This window comes from Triticum dicoccoides, chromosome 7B, assembly GCF_002162155.2.
Source record: "Triticum dicoccoides isolate Atlit2015 ecotype Zavitan chromosome 7B, WEW_v2.0, whole genome shotgun sequence".
In the NCBI taxonomy this organism is placed as follows: Eukaryota; Viridiplantae; Streptophyta; class Magnoliopsida; order Poales; family Poaceae; genus Triticum; species Triticum dicoccoides.
In genome coordinates, this window is record NC_041393.1 from 536,951,491 (window position 1) to 536,957,549 (window position 6,059).

Sequence of the window (6,059 nt, forward strand, 5' to 3'; positions counted from 1 at the left end):
GATGCCTGAATCATCATTGCAAGAGTGCTTCATGATGTTGCCTGCTGTCTGTTAACAGAACATGCACTTTTGTCATTTTTGCCATGATTGATGTGTGCATCCTATGAGGTTGATGTCTACATGTGTTTGGAACTATGCCATGTCTTCTTTACAGAGGTGCTTACCATGTATTTTTGTGATCAATGTGGTGACTAGCACAAGCATGCAAACTAGGCATCGTGATGTTGCTGTTTTTAGTCCCTGTTCTGCTGTTATTTTGATGCCACATAAACATGATGCTACAAAGAGATCCATGCTTATTTTGAGATACTTCAGTAAGGATGTTTTGGACATATGGTTTTTCTCTATCCATTCATGCACTTGGTTGCAATTATGGAGTAGTCTAGCATGTCATTTTCGTGCTCTACTTTTGCTTCAAAATGTTTCCTGGCAGATTGTTTACATGTTATTCAATTTTGCCAAGCTTGTTGTAGTTAATCCTTGCATTCTATGGACTTGCTCTTGCCATGCTTAGCTTCATAAACATGTCTTCTTACTGTTGGGTACCTTGTCATGCCATGTATTGATCTGTGGTGAGTGGTACAAGCTCATTTACATGCCTTCATAATTTTGTTCCTGCCATGTTTGAATCTGTAATATAACTTGCCATGTTTACATGGGTGCCATTATATTTTCTGATCCTTTTTGGCTCATGGTCAGTAAGGGACTTTTGTTCTATGCAATTAGTATATTCATGCCATGCCTTTATTTGCCATGATAAGTTCCTATAACATGTTGTTTGATAGCTCTAAACGTTGCAACCTGATGTTAATATCTGCAAAGTCTGAAACTGATATTATTAGCAATCTTGCCATGTGTATTTGAGCATGTTCTAGTGATTTCTGGAGATAGCCCAGTGTTCATGTTTTGTAATGCTTTACCTGTGCATCATGCCCATGCCTTTTGTTTTCTTGTTGAGGTCCTGTAGCATGTTGTTTTGATGCTTGCAATATGCCTAGTTGCTGTTTTGGACAGATTGTTATTATGACTTGTATAGAGTGTATGTGTTGCACCGTTCCTCCGTTTTGAGTGTGCTCTATATGAAACTTGCTTGTTTTTGCATGTAGCTTCATATTATCATGTTACATCCATGTTTTGAGGTGTTTGATTGATGTTTGGGTGCATTTTGCATCAATGCCATGTTGATCTTGTTTTGCTGATATGTTCTAGGCCGTAGCTCCGAACTAAATGAACTTTATATGTAACTTGACTAGAATCTCTTGTAGATCATCTTTGTGCATCTTAAATTGTTGTTTAACAACTTGAACATAAGGTTTATTCAGATCAGGACCAATTTCGAAATATGCATATGAGGACTTACCGGAATTGTTATATGTTGTTCCCGGCCTCATTTAAACTTGTCTTGATGTGTTGCTTTTGTTTGCATCATCTCTTGCCATGAGTAGCTTCATGTAGTCTTGTCTTGCATCATGCTTTGTTGTGCATCATGTCTTGTCTATGTGTGGTGTGTTTACCATGTTGTGTGCTTCTTTTTGATAGTTCCCGTATCGTTGCGATCGTGAGGATTCGTTCGTCTACTCTTGGTTCGGCTTCATCCGTTCATCTTCTTCATGGACTCGTTCTTCTTCCTTGCGGGATTTCAGGCAAGATGACCGCTACCCTGGATCTCACTACTATCATTGCTATGCTAGTTGCTTCGTTCTATCGCTTTGCTGCGCTACCTATCATCTATTTATCGAACCTCCCATATTGCCATGAACCTCTAACCTTTGACACTTTTCCTATGCAAACCGTCGTTTGGCAATGTTACTGCTTTGCTCAGCCCTCTTATAGCGTTGCTAGTTGCAGGTGAAGTTGAAGATTTCTCCATGGTGGACAGGGTTTTGGTTGGGATATCACAATATCTCTTATATTATTAATGCATCTATATACTTGGTAAAGGGTGGAAAACTCGGCCTTATGCCTGGTGTTTTGTTCCGCTCTTGCCGCCCTAGTTTCCGTCATACCGGTGTTATGTTCCCGGATTTTGCGTTCCTTACGCGGTCGGGTGATTTATGGGACCCCCTTGACAGTTCGCTTTGAATAAAACTCCTCCAGCAAGGCCCAACCTTGGTTTTACCATTTGCCTCACCTAGCCCTTTTTCCCTTGGGAGTCATGCTCTCGAGGGTCATCTTTATTTTACCCCCCCGGGCCAGTGCTTGTCTAAGTGTTGGTCCAAACCGAGCGATGTCCGGCGCCCCCTGGGCAATCAGGGTCTATGCCAACCCGACGTCTTGCTCATCCGTGTGCCCTGAGAACGAGATATGTGCAGCTCCTATCGGGATTTGTCGGCACAGCGGGAGGCTTTGCTGGTCTTGTTTTACCATTGTCGAAATGTCTTGTAAACCGGGATTCCGAGCCTGATAGGGTCTTCCTAGGAGAAGGTATATCCTTCGTTGATCGCGAGAGCTTATCATGGGCTAAGTTGGGACACCCCTGCAGGGTATAATCTTTCGAAAGTTGTGCCTGCGGTTATAGGAAGATGGGAATTTGTTAATGTCCGGTTGTAGATAACTTGACACCAGATCCGAATTAAAACGTATCAACCGTGTGTGTAGCCGTGATGGTCTCTTTTCGGCGGAGTCCGGGAAGTGAACACGGTCTTTGGGTTATGTTTGACGTAAGTAGGAGTTCCGTATCACTTCTTGATCATTACTAGTTGACGACCGTTCCTTTGCTTCTCTTCTCGCTCTTATTTGCGTATGTTAGCCACCATATATGCTTAGTCGCTGCTGCAACCTCACCACTTTACCCCTTCCTTTCCCTTTAAGCTTTGCTAGTCTTGATACCCATGGTAATGGGATTGCTGAGTCCTCGTGGCTCACAGATTACTACAATAACAGTTGCAGGTACAGGTTTTGCGATGATCATGACGCGAGAGCGATGCTTGCTTTGCGTTGAGTTCTTCTTCTGCTTCTTCTTCGATCAGGGGATAGGTTCCAGGTCGGCAGCCTGGGCTAGCAGGGTGGATGTCGTTTGAGTTTCTGGTTGTGTTTCATCCGTAGTCGGATGATGCCCTAATGTAATGTGATGTTGTATTCATGTGGCATTGTATGCCTCTTGTATGTATCCCCATCTATTATGTAATGTTGATGTAATGATATCCACCTTGCAAAAGCGTTTCAATATGCGGGTCAATCCTTGGTGGGGCCTTCGAGTTCCTTTTGGATATGGTCGCATATTGAGCGTGACAATATCTCAAAACAATTATCAAGCATCAAAATGATCATAGCATCCATTTCACTTCTATGATAGTTTTCATTATACCCAACTTGGAAGCCCATCATTCTAGGACCAATTTTATAACCATAAAAAATACCATGCTGTTCTAAAAGACTCTCAAAATAATATAAGTGAATCATGAGAGATCAATACTTTCTACAAAATAAAACCACCGCTGTGCTCTAAAAAGATATAAGTGAAGCACTAGAGCGAAATTGTCTAGCTCAAAAGATATAAGTGAAGCACATAGAGTATTCTAATAAATTCCGAATCATGTTGTGTCTCTCTCAAAAGGTGTGTACAGCAAGGATGATTGTGGTAAACTAAAATGCAAAGACTAATATCATACAAGACGCTCCAAGCAAAACACATATCATCTGGTGAATAAAAATATAGCTCCAAGTAAAGTTACCGATAAACGAAGACGAAAGAGGGGATGCCTTCCGGGGCATCCCCAAGCTTAGGCTTTTGGTTGTCCTTGAATTATCTTGGGGTGCCATGGGCATCCCCAAGCTTAGGCTCTCACCTCTTGAGCACTGCGTTGGTTTTCCCTTGAAGAGGCAAGGGTGATGCAGCAAAGTAGCGTAAGTATTTCCCTCAGTTTTTGAGAACAAAGGTATCAATCCAGTAGGAGGCTCCACGCAAGTCCCTCGTACCTACACAAACAAACAAGAACCTCGCAACCAACGCGATAAAGGGGTTGTCAATCCCTTCATGGCCACTTGGGAAAGTGAGATCTGATAGAGATAATAAGATAAGATAAATATTTTTTGTATTTTTATGATATAGATTGGAAAGTAAAGATTGCAAAATAAAGTAGATTGGAAACTTAGATGATGGAAGATAGACCCGGGTGCCATAGGCTTCACTAGTGGCTTCTCTCAAGATATCATAAGTATTACGGTGGGTGAACAAATTACTATCGAGCAATTGATATAAAAGTGCATAGTTATGAGTGGCATGATCATGTATATAGGCATCACATCAGCAACAAGTAGACCGACTCCTGCTTGCATCTACTACTATTACTCCACACATCGACCGCTATCCAACATGCATCTAGAGTATTAAGTTCATAAGAACAGAGTAACACATTAGGCAAGATGACATGATGTAGAGGGATAAACTCAAACAATATGATATAAACCCCATCTTTTTATCCTTGATGGCAACAATACAATACGTGCCTTGCTGCCCCTGCTATCACTAGGAAAGGACACTGCAAGATTGAACCCAAAGCTAAGCACTTCTCCCATTGCAAGAAAGATCAATCTAGTAGGCCAAGCCAAACAGATAATTCGAAGAGGCTTGCAAAGATAACCAATCATACATAAAAGAATTCAGAGGAGATTTAAATATTTCTTATAGATAAACTTGATCATAAACCCACAACTCATCAGATCACGACAAACACACCGCAAAAAGAGTTACATCGAATAGATCTCCAAGAAGATCGAGGAGAACATTGTATTGAGATTCAAAGAGAGAGAAGAAGTCATCTAGCAAATAACTATGGACCCGAAGGTCTGTGGTAAACTACTCACAACTCATAGGAGAGGCCTTGGCGATGATGTAGAGGCCCTCCGTGATCGATTCCCCCTCCGGCGGAGCGCCGGAAAAGGCTCCAAGATGGGATCTCATGGGTACAGAAGGTTGCGGCAGTGGAAATAGGGTTTCGTGGTGCTCCTGGATGTTTTCGGGGTACGTAGATATATATAGGAGGAAGAAGTAGGTCGGTGGAGCCACGAGGGGCCCACGAGGGTGGGGCGTGCCCACCCCCCAGGGTGCGCCCTCCTACCTCGTGGCCGCCTCGGCTGCTTCTTGACGTCCACTCCAAGTCTCCTGGATTGCGTTTGTTCCAAAAAGGTCGCTCCTGAAGGTTTCATTCCGTTTGGACTCCGTTTGATATTCCTTTTATTTGAAACACTGAAATAGGCAAAAAAACAGCAATTCGGGCTGGGCCTCCGGTTAGTAGGTTAGTCCCAAAAATGATATAAAAGTATATAGTAAAGCCCATAAACATCCAAAACGGGTAATATAATAGCATGGAACAATCAAAAATTATAGATACGTTGGAGACGTATCAGCCTCCTCCAGCCGTCCTGGCGCCGCCGCCTCCTCTGCCGCCAGCACAGTGCCAGTCGGCATGCTCCAGGACGAGTTCCCCGATGCCAATGACACCTACGCCGTCTTCACCAGTGAAGCCCACGACAAGCACAACCGGTGCCAGCACCACCGCGAGGTGAATGATGTCGCCTCATAGGTCCCCCAATTCATCACTACAAAAAAAAGACACATCCGTGACATTTTGGGCCGAACGATTTTTTTTTCTGTCATACATATGACACTTCTATGACGATAATTGTGACAAAACCCGGTATCATCATAGATGTGGTGGGCTCCTACTTCTATGACAAAAATCATGATAGAAAATGGGATTTTCGTCCTGGGCGGGCCGGAGACGCAGCTGCATGACATTCTTTGGGCCGTCCATGACGGAAAAAACCGTGGTAGAAGTGAGGGCGAGGAAAATTTCGGGGAGTTCCCGGTTACGGTGGGCGGTCGGGGGCCGAGCGATGCGCGTTTCTCTCGTACACGTACGCGCGTGTGTGCGAGGCGTTGGCTCTAACTGAACCTGAGAGAGGCGTTGGGCTCTAACTAAACCCGAGCGATTGCACTGCAGGCTACACGTTACTAAACTTGAGTGATCGATCGATAGCTATTAACTTAACCCGACCGAGCGATTCCTTCGCTAGTGCTGCTTACTGAAGCCGATCGATGCTGCCTCTCTGGATGA